We start from the raw sequence: 19,554 nt of genomic DNA, 5'->3' as shown, positions 1-19,554 counted from the left end.
ACATTTAACATTCCTGACAACATACCCAAAACAACCTACGTAATTTAGCGATAAGACCGCCTGTTGTTTACCTCTTCTTTATGTGTTGTATTATTTGTACTGTTTCTGTATTGAGGTGTGCAATAATGTATATTTGTATTGTATTATATTGTAATTTGGTCGGGTTATTTGTTGCCCCTCCCCCATTTCATCTCTATATTATTATACGTCTATGGTTCATGTAATCCATGAGCCTACCTAGCGCCACCCGAGAGATTAGGAACTATTATTTAAACCTGAAAGCTGGTCACTTTTGCAATAGTTCTGCTATAAGAGATTTTCCTCCTTTTAATTCCACACTTCATACCTCTGGCGGGTGCTGCCCCTGCGTTAGGTTAAACTGCGTGCATGCCTTTCGGATGTCCGGATTATCAGCATGGTGTACTCGTCCCATTTTTCATTGTCAAATTCTCCAATTCATACGTTTCATTGGCCATAGTCTTCAAGCTGGCAAAAGGCGTGTTATACCTCTGAATTGGTAGTAGAAGTGGTAAATATCAATCGACCGACCTGACATGCGATCTCTGGATTGAAAGTTAGACGTCTAAACCGCTACTTATTTATTTTAAGCTTTAATGTCATCTACTTTTTCTTTCATTCCGTTATATTGTCCCACTGCTGGGCGAATGCCTCTTCCCATGATTCCCACAGCACCCGTTGTTGTGCTATTTCTGGCCAGTTACTGATGAAGGTGTCTAATAATTCTATAAGTCGTCCCGCCATCTCCGTCTGGGCGTGCCACGTCCGCGCGTAACTTGCGGCATCCACTTGGTGGCTATACTAGCCCATCTTTCCGGATGCATGCGGCAGACGTGACCCGCCCAGTCCCACTTCAGCCTGGCTGTCTTCGCCCCTACGTCAGCTATGCGTGTTTTGGAGCGCAATGTGGTGTTCTAGATCTACTTATGATTTCTTAAAATCCTTCTTTATGTAGAGCTGTCGAGCTGCAATACTGCTGCAGTTATGCGGTGTATACTGAGTCCAACCGGTACTTTAAAGGCAGGCCTTATCCGGTTATATATCTTGCTACTGTCTCAATTATGTTGTGACAAAAATACTCCATTTTAAAAAGCAATTTGTTTACTTAAGATATTATGTTTATTTAAAGCCCTGCTCTAAATTCCTTGAGCTTGTAGTTTTTGCATGCATTTCTGGACCTGGCCTCTTGTTTAAATAAAGTTCGATCCAATTCTTGGCTTGGCTGGCTTCTTGATAAGTTTGCTTCTTATTTTCATATAACTTATATTTTGTTGTCAATATGATAACAAAATGACATCATTGTGATATCGAAATGTACCTAAGCTGGCCGCCTTAGTCCTTTCCTACCTTTACGATATTGTGTTGATTTACTGTACATGTATGTACTAAAAGAATTGTACAAAAGTATACAGAGAGGCATTTAAATTTATGAATTTGATAGATTTTTTATGTAGGTATTTATTTAAATTCTAATTGCTTTTCTATTTGGTGTTGGCATTTATGCACCAATTGGCATAAATGCTTAATACGATTAACATGGGTTAACTTAAAAAAATAGAAAAAAAAAAACACTCCCGACTACCTTGAACAACGCTTGATGCAGGTATGTACACATTTCTTGACGTTTTTTATTTCCAAATAGTCGGATATGCATTAGGACACATGCGCAGAGGTTGTCCTTCGCCATTTAACGGGGAAACGCAGCAAGCGTGATGGGCACCTTTGCGTCGGGATATTAGGTTAGTTTAGGTTTAGTGTTATTTATAGTTAAGTTTATTGCTGAATTATTTCTTAGTTGTTAAGTGTTTTTTAATGATTTTATTTTATTATTGTGGCTAAATAAATAGATTAAGACAAGGATCAGAAAGGGCAAGAACTTGGTCATTTATTATATTTCAAGCTAAACAAAATCAGTAAGTAGATTTTGGTCTTTCAAAGAAGCAAACTTCTCCTTTCTAAGCAACAAAAAGAATGCTCTGTATTAGGTAAATACCAAAATAAATCTTATAAAACACTTAACAAAATTGGCACTACCTTAACTAGAAATATAGTGTAACATTATGCCCCCGTGTTTTACCTCTCATATGTCGTCAATCTTTGTTACTCCCCCACCCCTCTACTTTACCCACCCCCACTTCCCGCTGCGAACCTGAGAGCTCACCTAGTTGAAGGCTTTATTTGCCCGTTTTGCTACTGTAGTAAAACACAGTAGGCGCGTAAATTAATATTTTTTACTCGCATTAACATAATATCGAATCGACTCGGAAACGTTAAAAATGCACAGCACTATGACCATTTTCGGTGTGATATGGGGTGCTGGGGTACGAACAAATAGTACCCGTGCCGCACCAAGATAAAACAATTACCTTTCAGTGAGTTACGCAAAAATACTTCCCGTACATTTTTTCTTTTGAAATGAAATATACTTGAAGTCAGAATATCGGAGGTAAAGACATATTTTTCATTCTTAACGGGAACATAGAACAACCATATACACATCTGAACCGGCGGTAAGACAAGCGCAGCAGAAAGCTGCCGACCGGCGGAAAGTCAAATACGGCCAATTGCTTTCCGTATCACACCGAATGTATTAAATGTTATATTGTTGCCTTGGTACTACGAAATTCAAGTAATAAATAGATAATTAGAACCTTTGAACTACCTGTAGGTAGTTTTACAGTACCTACTCGTAGGTAGGTTTATTTATTTTATTTTATTTTATTTATTAGGAGAACAAACAGAGTAAAATGTACATAAGGTTCTATTAAAACTAACTTACACATAAAACATGCATTTTCCTCCACGACAGTCCTCACCGAGATACACAGTCCAGTTCAGTTTACTTATTCTAATTATGATATGAATATCTATTTTCTATTGGCACAAACTATTGCATGTTGGTAAACAAAAACAAACAAATTATAGCATCTTATGTGTAAAGGAGGTTAAGCGTGAACCTAATTTGACATACAATCTTGCTCTTTATTAAGTTCCGTAAACCAAGAACCTGTTTAAAGTATGTATTTATTTATTTATTTAAGTACGTTATATAATTGCCTAGTGGGTACTTGCAAACTTTGCTGAGTGTTGAGTTAGGTTGTCCCAAAACATTTTCGTTTATCCGCCCATTTTGCTGTCCGTCCACGGATTAGTTAAACGAACATTTTTATTCTCTATAAGTGGTATTTTTTTATTTAGGCTTACCTATTTATAATTTACATTCATTTATACAATAGGCTTCGTAATTTATACGAGTAAACAATAATTTAAGCTAAAGAAAATAACCGTCACAAATCGTACCTGGCTCAAATGTCCCCATCACACTGGCAGCGTTACCACGCTGAATGGCCAATGAGATCTGTTGTGCCAGGTACGATCCGGACCGAGGGTCGCACCCCCTCTCCCTCAGCCGCCGACCCAGATCCCTTACGAAGTCCTTCGCCTCCAAAGCCCAAGGTCCCGCAGTCTCGACTGCAACTGGTGCAGCGGTAATTTGGTATACCCACTCATGTGTCACTAATCTTTGTTTGCCCGTTCCTTTCTTATACCCCACTTACCCCCCCTGCGAATCTCAGACCTACTGTCGCTGTTTCCTGTACCCAACTTGTTATGACAGGTGCGATGAATGGCTACCATTATACAGGACATTACGCTGTGATATGATGAGTGATCACGGATTCATCACTTTTATCTAAGTAGGACGTTTTTAAATGACGCGTGGGTTCTAATGAATTCTTTGTGGTTTGGTGTTAGTAATAGACCCAGGTTAGTTCATTTCTCGGTATTCATAATAGTCTTGGGATAGGACCAGTAGATGGTGGGACGAGGCTAAAGATCATTTTTAAACCGACTCCATCTCAATTCGACTGAATTTTTTAACCGACTTCAAAAAAGGAGAAGGTTCTCAATTCGACTGAATTTTTTAACCGACTTCAAAAAAGGACTGAATGACAATGAAATTCGACTGAATTTTTTTTAATTTTTTTTGTATGTATGTTACTCGATATCTCCGAGAAACGTAAACCGATTTTAATTTTTTTTTAATCGAACGGGTATAACCCCGAGATGGTCCCGTTGGCACCAAGTCGGGGTCTGATGATGGGATCTTGGAGAAATCGAGGGAACTCTTCAAATGTTATAGGCAGGGATCGGAAACCGGTATTTTTTCTATGGGAACGAAAACGGTATTTTTTCGTTCTTTGTTAATTATTTCATTTCTAATTGGGCAATCTCATAACACGAAGTCCTTATCTAAAAACACAACCGAGTCCTATATTTGGAGTATAAAATAAACCGAAATATATGTTTATTTCAAAGTTTTTCCAAAAAACCGATTCCGATCCCTGGTTATAGGTACATGTATGGCGCTTTTGGTAATTTCTGAAGTCGGTTATGTTTTTTGTTAAAAAGTTTTATTCTAGCACAATAACAGTTATAAAATATGTATACAATCCTACCATTCCTCCTCGCGTTTGTCCCTGCATTTTGCCACTGCTCATGGGAGCCTGGGGTCCGCTTGGCAACTAATCCCGAGATTTGGTGTAGGGACTAGATTTTACGAAAGCGACTACCATATAACCTTCCAACCCAGAGGGTAAACTAGGCCTTATTGAGATTGGTCCGGTTTCCTCGCAATCTCTTCTTCTTCGGTTTCTTTCGGAGCGACTATTTCCGAAAATATTAGCTTTATCAAAACATGGTTTTTGGAAAACTTGGAACCTGTATTCGTTTTGAAAGACCTATCCAACGATATCCCACACTATTGCGTCAAAGCTAAAAAAAACAAACATCATTTTTTTAATTGTTTTTTTAGTGTTGCGGACTTGGCGAAATAAGGGTTTCTAGAAACCCTAAAAAGACTGAAAATATATTTAGTTCTTTTAGGAATCGAGTACTTTAGTTGAAACAAGCAACATTTTTATTACTCCTAGATACTAGACCCTTTGTTAATATACAACTCGACCGCTGTCTCCACAGCAAAATGTATAAAACTACGATAAAAGCCAGTCTTCGCCATGTAAAGTAATCATATTCAAATGGGGACAGACCTTCAACTTCTATCTGTAGCGTGAAATATGCAGCCCGAATATCAACAATATCCACTAGATAGAGCAACTGAAACAATTTATAACCACTTTTATGTTACTTACGGACGTTAAACACGTTAAGACGCCATATGGTTATAGTTTTGGGTCCTTATTAAATTAAAAAGCTTTTATTTCGAACATGAATCGATAATAAATTGAATACTACATTACAAAATGATACAATTCAATATAATAATTAATTTAATAATTTACAATAGTCTATACATTCTCAATCACATATTACAATAATTACAAAATTTATATAGATGTTACTGTAAAAGCCCGAAGTACGGTAAAACCTAGGATATACCGGTAAGACCTAGGTTTTACCGATGCCGATCGGTAAAACCCCGAAATGTGAAATAATTATTGTTCACTTCGGGCTTTTACCGACATGGATTTGGTAAATCCTAGGTCTTACCACGGCGACCGGTAAAGGTTGAATCATGCACAGGTTTTTGACATTATTAGATGAAAATCTTGTATCAGTGTAAGGGCGTTACATGTAGCGCCATTTAGAGTGATGCTTCGTATTGTTTCGGCTATTTTACTAGTCATATAGATCTAGGTCTTTCGGTTTTGCTGAAGGTGAGAGTGAACTCTACTCACTGCAAATTCGAACGCCGTGAGTAGGGATGTAGAAGTCCTGAGAGCAGAGTAATGTACAGTGTGTCACATACCCTCTGTAAGCAATATGCCCAGTTGGTGGGAATTTTCGGGCTGTAGCTAGCCGCTGTAATGGGTAACAGAAACGCGTTCCGTATGTGCTTCACTTTCCAGATGACTAGGGTGCACTGCATAATGCAGAGATTATGGTATTGCGAACGATTGGCATCTTAACTAGGTACCAAGTTTTAGGTATAGTTTACAGTAAAAACAAATTAGGTATTTATTAATAGTTCTCGCTTGTTGAAGCGATCAAATAACACCCAGACGCTTTTAATTAAATCAATCAATCTTGAGGATGCTGTTGCGGCTGTCGAAGCACTGCAGCGCGTCCGGCATGTTCGCTGAGGCGCGAGTAGATGACTTTTTTGCCATTAGGCGGAAAAGAATCGCCTCCATGCTGAGACGGGTGCACGGCAGCAGCAACAGTCTACACAAGGTATTGGCCGAGCGCCTCGAGTGCCCCGTTATAAAGTTTTGGGTGGAGGTGACAATTGGGGCAGCGAAATAGAGTATGGCAACCTGCGCCCCTACTCTCCACACATCTTAGTTTTTAGTTAAGTATAAGTTCTTATTTTTATTATTCTCTAAGTACCTAATTAGCATAGTTTTAAGTTTATACTAATAGTCGTTATGGATCAGTGATCTGAAATAAACGGTTTCTTTTGTTTTTTTTTTATACCCAGGGTACGACACGAAACTTAAATACGTCCTTTTCTACATATTAAAGGTTGTGCTAAACTATTTCTTTTATACCTAACATTTTATTCTGTAAGAAAAGGAGACACTTGACCTGTCCGACGCGTCGCGTGTGATGTCGCGGTGCGAAGCTCATGAACACGACCGCACAGGACCGTACCCTAAAGGCAGCAGTACATCAGTGCTAGAGTACTCTGAACGTACCGCACGAAAGAAAAGTACGGTAAGCGATAAAAACTTGTACAAACAATGTTTTTTGTTTCCAAAAAAATACTAAATCGTACTTTTCTTCCGATTTACATAAACCAAAATTCAAGTGTCAAGTTTAGCTCCCAAGATTAAGTGTTATAAAAGCTTGTAAAAACTCAAGTATCCGAAAACTTGATAAAAATAATAAATAGTTTGTATTCAAAATACTACGGACGCCTTATAAAGAAATGTGTCGGAGAACTTTCCGGAGAATATTCTTAGGAGTAATGAGAAATTTGCTCTATTAAGTTTAAAATATTGTTTCGAGACCAAGTCGCTTTACTAATAGCAATAAAACACACATACGCATTTAATTTGAGCAAAAAAAGGAACATTATCCTAATAAATAGGTACCGAGGGACCGCGCTGGAGTTCAGGCAGTACTGAGCGAGGCCATCGCCTCTTGGAACTCCAGCTCGAGTAATAATTAATGCCCTTTGCATTTTCGGGGGTCGGTGTGGGTGGTGCAACTAACACCTCTTGAACAGATGGACACATGATTCTTCGGGGCATACTTGGATCGCCATTTAGAGGCGACGGGGTTACGTCAGGGTCACGCGGGGTAGTTATTCTGGAAAGCAACAGCATGAATGATAAGCGTGTTCTCCCTGTCCTCTTTTTTTTTGACGCAGGGGTAAATGCATTTACGCATCTCACCTCGGGCTGGGGAAGCCCATTGGGGGGTGCGCGGTGGGCTACGCGCCAAGGGAAGGCGGCCATAACTAATATTTTATGATTTTTCCTGATTTCTTCTACTTTTTCTTTAAATACAATTATTAAGTAGGTAGTATATTTAAAAAAAACGTGTTAGGGTATATTGCATGCAAAATATATTCATAAATTCTAACAAAAAAGTCATTCTCTTACCACCCGGGTGGTATGTGGGACTCGCTCCTCCCGTAACTCCCTCTGTTAGCCAGAGGAAGGGGAAGAGAATACCCACTAACATCCCCTGCGGTGTCATCCTCTTTGCCGTTAGGGGAGCGTCATGGGATCGCTTGCGGCATTCTATCCGCGACGCCCCTCGGCAGCCCGACCGACCTGTGTTGGACACCCGCGCCAATGAGGAAGAACACCAGGACGCTTGGCTCTCCTCCCACACGTGCAGAGCCGTTCCGTGTGGGCCCCCCAATCCACTGGCTCTACGAAGGGGAGGACCTAGCTGTTGGCTAGGGCACATTGCCTACCTAGGGAGGAGACCCTCCCTCTCCGCCTACGCCGGAACGGTAGCGCATCTGCACTATCTTCGCGCAACCGCTCCGCTGCTTCCTTTAGGGAAATCACGGTTTCGCAAAAGACCTCAACTTCCTTCCATGCCCTCTTGCTGCGCAACATGGGCGACACGACGTCGTGCAGCGAGAGGTCCCCACTCGTGATTTCCGCTGCCACCCACACCCCACACCACCCACAGTCTCTTGACAGCCTGTCGTTGCTCTCTCTTCGCCTCCTCTGGGTCGAGGCGTTCTCCACGCGCTCTGGCCTCTGCTCTCATACGGTAATTTCCAGCTATCATTTTAGCTTCCAGCTACCAGGGTGGAGTGCCTGCCAGGGCTCATGCCACCGCGAAATACACCGTATGGTATGCCTTTATTATGCGCAAGGCCACCACCCTCAGCGGACGCCTTAGGAGAGGCTTGGCTTTAGCCAAGAGCCTGTCTGCCCAAATTCGTGCCCCGTATAAGGCCATGCTCCGAACAACGCCCACGTACAGGCACCGACAAGCGGCTATCGGCCCACCCACGTTTGGTAATAGCCGGCTAAGGGCTGAGGCAGCACCCACGATTCGGGGCGCTAACCTAAGGAAATACTGTTCAAAATTCCACCTCCGGTCAAGAACAAGACCCAGGTACTTCATGTGTGAATTGACCGGAACCCTCTCACCTGCAACAGCTATAGTTAAGTCCTCAGGTAGCGCCCTTCCAGGTCCCCCGAAGACAATTGCTTGAGTCTTCGAGAGGGACACTTTCAATCCTAGGCGTTCGATGCGACCCACTGACATCTCTGTCGCTACCGCCGCTCTGAAAAAGTTATCGTCCATGTGCCTTCCCCGCACAGCCACCATGGTGTCGTCAGCATAGCAGATGGTGATCATGCAGGGAAGCTGGGCCCCCCTTATGGCCCAGTCATACCATATATTCCACATCAGGGGGGTGTTCTCCCTGTCCCACCTTCCGTACTCCAGAGAGAGCTGCCGCGGCAACGGCATGTTGTTGAAAAATTGTAACTAAACCTACAGCAAAACCAGAACATTAACAGTCAGCACTATGACTATTTTTATGAAATACGAGTGTTAAATATATTATCAGTGGGAGCGGGACAGCAATAAACGTAACGATGCACTACGTTATTATAATCAAAGTAAGATTAGTTTATACTGTGCGCGACTGCAGCGCGAGAGTAGTTTCAGCGTAGCAACAACGTTAGCAGTTTTGATCGCGCGGTACGTTCAAAGTACTCTGGCGCTGATGCCTTTAGGGTCCGGTCCTGTGCGGTCGCGGTCATGAGCTTCGCGCGGTGACATCACACGCGACGCGTCGGATAGGTCAAGTGTCTCCTTTTCTTACAGAATAAAATGTTAGGTATATAAGTAAATAGTTTAGCACAACCTTTAATATGTAGAAAAGGACGTATTTAAGTTTTGTCTCGTACCCTGAGTATAAACTAAAAAAAAACCGTTTATTTCAGATCACTGATCCATAACGACTATTAGTATAAACTTAAAACTATGCTAATTAGGTACTAAGAGGAAAAACAATAATAAGAACTTATAACTAAACACTAAGATGTGTGGAGAGTAGGGGCGCAGGTTGCCATACTCTATTTCGATCTCCCAATTGCCACCTCCACCCAAAACTTTATAATGGGGCACTCGAGGCGCTCGGCCAACACCTTGAGTAGACTGTTGCTGCTGCCGCGCACCCGTCTCAGCATGGAGGCGATTCTTTTCCGCCTAATGGCAAAAAAGTCATCTACTCGCTCCTCAGCGAACATGACGGACGCGCTGCAGTGCTTCGGCAGCCGCAACAGCATCCTCAATATTTTATTATATTGAACGCGCAATGCGTTATAGGCTCGTTGTGTAAACTTCACCCACTGGCTGCATGTGTAGAAAGTCTGACAGTAAGCTCTAAAGAGCGTCAATTTAACTGATGTATTACACCGTGGGAACCTGCGGGCAAGCATATTGCCTCTCACTGCTGTCGCTCTTTTTTCCCTTTCCAGATCCAGATTGTCATTCAATTCAGTTGTAAGCTATGCCCCAGATCCTTAAAGCGATCTACAACTTCGAGGGATACGCCACACAACATGATCCTCGGTTCCGTAGACGGGTTATACTTACGAGCTTTGAATATAACAAACTGACTTTGGGCCGTGTTGTATTTTAGACCATGCTGTCCGGCGTATTCCTCACAAATATTGATGAGCTGTCGTACCGCGTCAGCCGAAGGCCCCAGCAACGCCATGTCGTCAGCGTAACTTATATTGTTAAAACACACATCACCTGTATGGCAACCGACATGTGCCCTGCTGAGTGCCTCGATCAACTCGTTTACGTAGACGTTGAAAAGGAGAAGGGATGTTAGCCCTCCCTGTCTCGCTCCACTTTGTAGTTTGTACTCGTCAGACTCCTCTCCCGCCCATCTCATTTGGTTGACCTGGCTGTTGTACCAATGTTTAAGCAACGCGACATATTCAATGGAATCTCCCGTTTTTGTAAGCTTGTACTATAGCTTGTCTTACACAACCAGGTCAAACGCCTTTGACAAGTCCAGAAAGGACGCATAGATCGGCGTGTTCCTGTCTTTGTAGTACCTGACAGCTTGCTTAAGACACAAAATCGCATTTTCGGTCGACAGCAGTCTTACAGAATAGAGCTGTAAGATTCCGGTTCAAATAACCCTTTAGCGGCGCGGTTCCTTTGTTCCGACCGGCCGTACTAATAGTTCCTAGGGACGCGGAGGCCTCCTTTCGCATCCACATCAGCTGTCCACGGCGCTTAAAGACGTTCCTGGCTAACCAGGAGCGGCCCTCGTTACGACCAACTAGCATGACAGGGGAGTACCAACATACCACGGAACCAGACAGGCTTATTTCTCTCCCTTACGAACGACTACCATAACCCACGTTTGGCAAAAGGTTTTTTACTTAAAACAAAATTATTTAATTGATAGCATCTGGGTGTCATTTGATCACCCATCCATAGTCGCTTCAACAGGCGGGAACTATTAATAGTAATAGATATTAATAGACTTTTTTTTTTTTACTGTAAACTATACCTAAACCTTGGTACCTAGTCAAGATGCTAATCGTTCGCGACTTGCACCCTAGTCATCTGGAAAACGAACCACATACGGAACGCGTTTCTGTTACCCATTACAGCGGCTAGCTACAGCCCGAAAATTCCCACCAACTGGGCATATTGCTTACATAGGGTATGTGACACACTGTAAATTACTCTGCTCTCAGGACTTCTACATCTCTACTCACCGCGTTCGAATTTGCAGTGAGTAGAGTTCACTCTCATCTTCAGCAAAACCGAAAGACCTAGATCTATATGACTAGTAAAATAGCCGAAACAATACGAAGCATCACTCTAAATGGCGCTACATGTAACGCGCCTTACACTGATACAAGATTTTCATCTAATAATGTCAAGAACTAGTGGATGATTCAACCTTTACCGGTCGACGTGGTAAGACCTAGGATTTACCAAATCCATGTCGGTAAAAGCCCGAAGTGAACAATAATTATTTCACATTTCGGGGTTTTACCGATCGGCATCGGTAAAACCTAGGTCTTACCGGTATATCCTAGGTTTTACCGTACTTCGGGCTTTTACAGTAACATAGATACAAATTATTAAAAATAACTAAATTCATTGTCACATTATACATTATTCGTATCTTTTTCTGTTAATACCCGAAAGAAAGAATGATGTTAAAAATGTTGATATTCCGAAAACTACGTCAAGGCCGGTTTTAAGCCATTTAGCGAGGGGACATTTAACCGCAACAGCAGTTTTTCTACTGTAGCGATGCAGTAAGGGGTTTTTTTCTCTGTCTACCTTTTGTGGCATTAACAGCAAAATTTAAAGGCCTAATCGTAGAAAACATCAGTACATCACTCGCGTTATTGCCCTTTCTTATATAACTGCTGAAGCGTATACAAGAACTTCATACTCATACTGCACAAGGATGGAATTTATTTAAAAAAAAACATAAAATATAAAAAGTTATTACATAATGATTAAGTGGAAAGGGGACGGCCACTTCTCCGTAAAAACGTAGTCCCCATTTTCTTCTCTGGATATTGACATTATGTAAAAAAATACACAATTTGATATATAATAACATATGCTATGCCCCTGTGTTTAACTTTTTTCGAGGTACGGATAATTTTAAAAATTAGGACCAGAAAACAGGTTTCATACAAATGTTTAAATGCTCATAACTCTTATAATAATTAAAAATTTGAAAAAAAATAAATAAACGGTTGATATGCAACAAACTGGAAGAGATCCCTTATAGGGATAAGTTCGCCAACATTATTATTTTTTCCTTTTATTGTATCTTTACCTGTCCCTTAAGTACAATAAAGTGTTTACATGCATACATACAAACTGTGTCCAAATATTTTCAGTAATGTTAAAATCCAGAGAGGAAAATGAGGACTACGTTTGTATGAAAATCGAATTTCGCGCGGGTCCTCCACTATCATCTTAGTGAAATATAATAAAAATACACATAATTAAAATAAAATAATATAAACAATCTGTGAAGTGTCCAGTCAGAACTCCACAGCGACTGTCTTCAACAGTTTCTGTCGCTGTCGCACAAAGCGGAATCTAGTTTTCGGTAATCTGTAACATGAAATATGCAGACTCAGCCGCCGGGAGTAGAAAGACATTGCTGTAAAAATTGCATAATGAAATCTTTGCCAGCGAAGTGAAAGTGACAAACTATTACATTATTTATTGGCCTCAGCAGACCTTTCTGCTAACAATGTAACATTTCTTGAAAGAAAGGAAACATGATAAAAACTTAGCTTCGAGCTCTCCGAGATGCCTATATTTCGTACCCTTCGTATTTTTCAAATGCGAAGGGTAGGGTGACATTTGTTTTTTTTTCATTCCATGCCATTGACGTTTCAGAGCAATCCTTTTTAGGGTTCCGTAGCCCAATGGCAAAAAACGGAACCCTTATAGATTCGTCATGTCCGTCTGTCTGTCCGATTATGTCACAGCCACTTTTTTCCGAAACTATAAGAGCTATACTGTTCAAACTTGGTAACTAGATGTATTCTATAAACCGCATTAAGATTTTCACACAAATATAGAAAAAAAAACAATAAATTTTGGGGGTTCCCCATACTTAGAACTGAAACTCAAAAAAAAATTTTCATCAAACCCATACGTCCCGGTATCTATGGATAGGTCTTTAAAAATGATATTTAGGTTTCTAACATAATTTTTTTCTAAACTGTATAGTTTGCGCGAGAGACACTTCCAAAGTGGTACAATGTGTCCCCCCCCCTGTAACTTCTAAAATAACAGAATTAAAAAATCTAAAAAAAATATATGATATACAATCATTACCATGCAAACTTCCACCGAAAATTGGTTTGAACGAGATCTAGTAAGTAGTTTTTATTTAATACCTCATAAATGGTACGGAACCCTTCATGGGCCAGTCCGACTCGCACTTGGCCGCTTTTTAGTTTTTAACAATAATAACTTGAGTCCCAATGGGACAAAAAATATATAACTTCGTAGCTCCATATCATCATATCATATCTCATTATAATATAGTATGTTCGGAAAAAGTCATGGAATGTATTGAGCCCCATACATACCACGACTCTTCTCTTTCCGCACAGACTCTAGACACAATTTTTTTTTTTTTTTTAATTTATTTCCACACTTACAACTATTACTATTACTATTTCCAAAACATGTATTATTATGTGATAAGATCTCGTTGAGATTCTAATATCGTTGTTTCATTATATAAAACTTCGTAAAACAGAACTCTATTGCAATAGAGTTGTTTGACTCTATTTATCGAACGAATCGATTCCGCTCGCATCAAATCGTTTCAGTAGCGTCAAATTTTATTGTGAAGGTATGTTTACTTAAAAATATAAATCATCACCAATAGTTTTTAATTTAGTTGATAATTATAATTTATTTAATTTTTTTTGTTTAATTTAATTAATAATATTCATTTAATTTAATTAATTTATATGTAATATTTTAATTATTTGTTGTTTGTAATATGGATATCTGGTCCGAAATAAAAGCTTTTTTTTTTATATGGCCTTTGCAGATTTAATCGAGAATCGTTAAAAATCGTTTCTAATTTGCATTGTCACAACCCTATAATTAATTTTTGACCTGCATTTTGAGTTTGAAAAAGACTATAAATTATTTTTTTATTAAGTAAAACGTCTGCATACGAGTCCACAGTGTTTATAGATATAAAGGAGAAGTGGAAAAACTCAGTCTCGGGTGAGAGTCGAACTCGCGATGCCGGGATACCAGTCATATGAAGGATATGGTGGAAATATTTGCTATCAACGGGTAAGTCTCGGTAGCTCAGTTGGTAGAGCGGCGGGCTGGCACCCTGGAGTCGCGATAATATTCACTTCATCAAAAATGGTTGTTGGAGACCCTTAATCATTTTGGAAGACCTATCCAACAATGTCCCACACCATTGGGTTAAAGCAAACAAAAAATTGTATGGGATGTACCCTATTTTTTGTTTTTATTTTACCCTTCGGTCGCCATGATAGATTTATGAATCCATGGCAAATTCCAGCTTTCTAGTCTAGCACTTACGATCACGGAGCAAGCCGGGGACGGACATGCCGAAACTAAAAGGGTTCCTAGTTGATACTTTTGAACCCAAACTGTGTATACAAGTATATACGAGTGTCGCTAACTAGAAGAGTATACCTATCTATTCCACAGTGTATTCGTCCTTACTTGTTCTATCATGTGAACAAACACTTTTCGAAGACATTATCGCACTTTTATCTGGAATTACACAATTATCATCACTTAAAATGTTGGTATATACCAGGTGTCCGTGAGCATTGCGAGACATTTTAACTAAGCCTTCCTGGTAATATTTAGAAACTAAAATGTCATATAAAATTTTCTGGATGAGGCCTAGTTTCAGAGATAATTAAATGTTTTTCGAAATCATTCTTTCGCCATAAGTCGGTACAAAACACATTTTTGACTGCGGTATTGCCACTTTGAGGTTTAGTCTGGACATACTCGTACCTATTGATTGACATCGAAATTTCAAAAAATGTATTCGAGAGGCTACCTCCAAATAAAATAAAAGTTAATAAACTTTTTAGTTAATTTTAGGTTATGTGTTTATCAATAAAAATTACGTTTTATGTACAGGAGTGTTCAAATAAAAGGGGGAAAAAAACAAAAAAAAAATTTTTTTTTGTCGAATTTCACAAAAAGTCATATTACATTTTTTGCTTCTGTTGCTATCAGGAATGCACCGTTAAAATCTCTCGCAATGCTCACGGGCACCCTTGTATAGGACTTAAAGAAACTCACAAAGTATTAAAATTAACCAAGACAAATAAATCTGAGGCCAGGGACAGAAAAAAAGGAAAGTTTATATCTCATAAATTTTCTTTAGCAGTCTCCGTAGCCTATTGACGCCTGCAACTCCAGAGGAGTCACATGCGCATTGCCGACCCTAACACTCCGCACCCTAGTTGAACTCTGACAACCTTAGTCACCGGCAGGAACACAACACTATGAGTAGGGTCTAGTGTTATAACTACTGAAAAATATTATTTCTAATACGATTTTTAACGGAAAGATCATCTGACATGACGATTGATGATTGTCTATGATACGAAAGGATGAATACACTGTTAAAAGGTGGCATACACTTTTAGTGCGTTATTGTTTCATACGCTGCTAATGCTGACTGTACCTCCTGACTTATCAAAACCATTTTCTCCAGTAAATAAAAGCTGCAAAATAAACACAATGGGTCCAGCCGAGTTTCATTTGTGCACTATTGTGCGAGTAATCACGGCTTGAAGACTTGAAGGCTCGGCTTAGATCGAAGTCTCGCGCATTGATGTATTAAATTGGAAAGAAGATAGGTCTTAAAGCATTTAGTGTTGGAGTTTTTATATCTAATGGATTGTTTAGGTATTTACGTCTTTCATTATGTGGTATGTGTAAGAAAGCCTTTTCAAACTTTCCAAATTGATTTTACGTTTATATTACTTGCAGTGTATTTGCATTTACTAATAAAAACGAAACTTCTCTAAAATATTGTAAAGATTCTTTAAGATTTTTTTAATCAAAACTTTATACAACAATGTAAGGTTAGTTAACAGTGATTGCAATAGTAACGATTAACAGAATAGTTAAATAAAATATCGGTAAAATCATGGAAAAAAATTGGTAGGTAAAACTAACAAGTAATCTATTGACTAGCGACCAAAGGTCGCCGGAACTGGTTAGTATCTTCTCTTCTTTTTATCCCGTCACCCTCTGTTGGAATGTAGGTAAGATTCAGTATTATTCTTCCACTGACTCTGGTCCTGGGCAGTTTGGGTAATCTCGTCCCACCCCATCCCCAATGCTCCCAACTCTTACTCTACAAAACGGCTCCAAGTAATTTTAAGGAGATCATTGGTTTTTCCGTGCATCGTCTCTCTTCTCGAGGATATGCCCAATCCAATGTCATTTTTGTGCCTGGATCTCCTCTCCCAAAATATTATAGTTATAAATACCAGCAAAATACATTTTGGGTGATGTAAACTAAAGGAGGATGGGCAGATTTGTATGGACATTGGCCTATGAACCAATAAAAATAAGCGACATACCATCGGAAAGGTTATTATTTAGGTACTCTATTTTAATGTATGGCGAGACTTGTCAAATCTGTTTAAAAAAATTATGACACAAAAAAACATAAGATAGCGAATAAAAAACTAAACTATCGTGACACAAATTCATCGACATTAATTACCTTCATGATCTGCCACACAGGATCTTAGTATCGAAAAAAATCTGTATACTTAGTCACGTTTTAACTCGCACTACTTTTCGCGGCGATAACTTTTTTCACACAAAGTTGTGGGACAACCCGCCATAGTAAAAGTTTTACGACTTAAAATAACTCTTACTAGTCAAATGGGCCAATTAGCCCACCCCCCCCTTTGGAACATAAAACTTCATAGAATGAAACACAGTTACAACACGACGTCAGGTAACCTAGTATTAACAAAATTGCCTTGTTTAAAACTGCGAGCTAAAATATGAACTCTTGGGAACAGGATAATTTCAAAATGCCTCCCTCTAGAAAACTGGGCTTAAAGGGGACAGCCGCTCAGACTAAAACTATATGAGGGTCGACTATAATATAATTTAATAATTGGTTATGGGTTTGAACTGGTTTTGATGGACTCTAACGATTGTCTGGTAATTGGCGTGCATTCCACGCAGATCTTCACTTCATTTCGCATCGACCAATTAGTATTTAAATAGAGTACTTTATTTTACTATTATCCACCCTGTCTCATTGTAGGTTAAAATCTTGGTACTTACAATAAAGAGTGTTATTTGGTATTTACTAACATTGGTACGTTCTTTTCTTGAAGGTTTCAAACTGTGTGATATCACTTCGGTAATACCCCAGGCGACAGTTTATGCCACAGTTTAGGTGTGCGAGGCTAGAAGTTTCTGGAGAAACGCACAGTTGAGGACTGCCAACCATCTAAGTGGAATTGTTAAAATTATCTTCAAAAAAATATTTTTTGTAGTTTGCATGAAACGAAGTTAAATATTTCCAACTCCTATTTTACCTTGCTTCGATCCTTCTTCGCCTTAAAGACTAGCTAAGGCCTCGGGTTTCGTGATGTTACTTCATTATTTTGCTGAAGTGAACTATTCTCTCGTTATTCCGAGCATTCAAAGGATAATTGAAATATTTACAGGTGAATAAATAGCCTTTTTTTTTTAAAGTTACAACTACCCTTTTATATTTGTAAATATTATTAGATTAAAATACAATTTTAGTTTAATCTGATATGACTTTTGAGTGTGACATATAATATTTTATAATAATGTGAATAGTGATGGTGGCCGAGTGGATCTGACGTCCGACTTTCAATTCGGAGGTCGCAGACCCTGGCTCGTACCAATTAGTTTTTTGGAATTTATGTACAGAATACTCACTACATTCCCACCGCTGGGCACAGGCCTCCTCTTACACGCGAGAGGGTTCGGGCTATAGTCCCCACGCTGGCCCAATATGACCTATGCACCTTTGAATTTCTTCGCGGATGTATGCAGGTTTCCTCACGATGTTTTCCTTCACCGAAAAGCGACTGGTAAATATCAAACGATATTTTAATAAATAAATAAATATTATTAGGACTTTATTACACAAATTGACTAAGTCCCACAGTAAGCTCAATAAGGCTTTTGTTGAGGGTACTTAGACAACGATATATTTAATATATAAATATTTATAAATACTTAAATACGTAGAAAACACCCATGACTCAGGAACAAATATCCATGCTCATCACACGAATAAATGCCCTTACCAGGATTTGAACCCGGGACCATCAGCTTCGTAGGCAGGGTCACTACCCACTAGGCCAGACCGGTCGTCATATTTTGTACATAAGTTCCGAAAAACGCATTGGTATGAGCAGGGGTTTGAACCCGTGACCTCCGGATTGCAAGTCGCACGCTCTTACCGCTAGGCCACCAGCGCTTGCTTGAATATTATTTTAGTATGGATACCAAAATAAGATCGTCAAATATCTCTGCCCTGTATACCTATCGCCGAACTATCCGATACACCTTGCAAGGATATTGCATGCCTGTGCTGCATCACATGCCAAGGTATTTCATCAACATAGTTCCATGTCTGGCCATGTTGCTTTGTAATAAGACCTACAGGACAATTCGAACATACTCTGATATCAGAAATTATTTAGTATTCAGTATATTTATTGCATCATGTTGTTCTTTACAAGGTGTAAAGAATTTACTGACGGCTTAGAACCTCTTAGCCTTCGGAGAGATATTGGCTCTCTTTGCATATTCTACCGTCTGTACAATGGGGAATGCTCCGAAGAACTTTCTTTTGGTGCCATCGTCACGTTTTTATCACCGCACCTCCCGCCAAAGGAGCAAAGCTCATCCTCACTTCTTAGATACATGGCACACCAAGAATAAGCGGGCATCTCGCTCATTTCTTCCTAGAACGTGCGAAATGTAGAATGAGTTGCCTCCTGAGGTATTTCCTTCGCGCTACGAGATGGGATTCTTCAAGAAGCGGGTATTTAGGGTTCTCAAGGGTCGGCAACGCTTAAGTGGCTCCTATAATGTTGCTTATGTCCATGGGCGACGATGATAGCGACCAATTGGAAAAACCCGCCCCTAACAAAACCAAAAACCACCCTGCTCTAGTGGCGACGGTGGAAACTGCCAAATCATCCGCCGAGGCAATGGGCACATTAAGAAGCCAAATCTCATTCAAAGAAAAGAACTTCGCACCAAATAAAATTAAGCCACTAAGTAACAACAAAATACGCATTGAATTTGATAACACAACCCAACGTGATGAAACACTCCAAAGGCTGAACAACACAAACATAAAAGCCGAGCCCGCCAGGACCCTTTCACCGATGGTGATTTTGAAAGGTATCTATAAGGATACCCTGAAGGACCAACTTGTGGACATAATTGCCTCTCAAAACCCATCGGTGAGGGCAACCCTGAGCGACGACCAAACGCTCCAATTGTGTTTCGTCACCACCAACCGGA

At 39.8% G+C, this 19,554-nt stretch overlaps 1 long non-coding RNA gene across 1 annotated transcript; it reads right to left on the bottom strand.

Annotated features, from left to right (window-relative positions):
- Positions 1–6,463: 6,463 nt before the first annotated feature.
- Positions 6,464–10,829, bottom strand: LOC133533799 (uncharacterized). Its single transcript, XR_009801923.1, has 2 exons — positions 10,076–10,829; positions 6,464–6,564 (listed from the first exon to the last, which is right to left on the bottom strand). It is a non-coding gene; the product is annotated as an uncharacterized LOC133533799 (long non-coding RNA).
- Between the last annotated feature and the right edge of the window lie 8,725 nt (positions 10,830–19,554).

This window comes from Cydia pomonella, unplaced genomic scaffold (genome assembly GCF_033807575.1).
Source record: "Cydia pomonella isolate Wapato2018A unplaced genomic scaffold, ilCydPomo1 PGA_scaffold_205, whole genome shotgun sequence".
Classification (NCBI taxonomy): Eukaryota; Metazoa; Arthropoda; class Insecta; order Lepidoptera; family Tortricidae; genus Cydia; species Cydia pomonella.
Note: the sequence above shows the minus strand (reverse complement) of the source record. Positions and strands in the feature narration are given on the sequence as shown.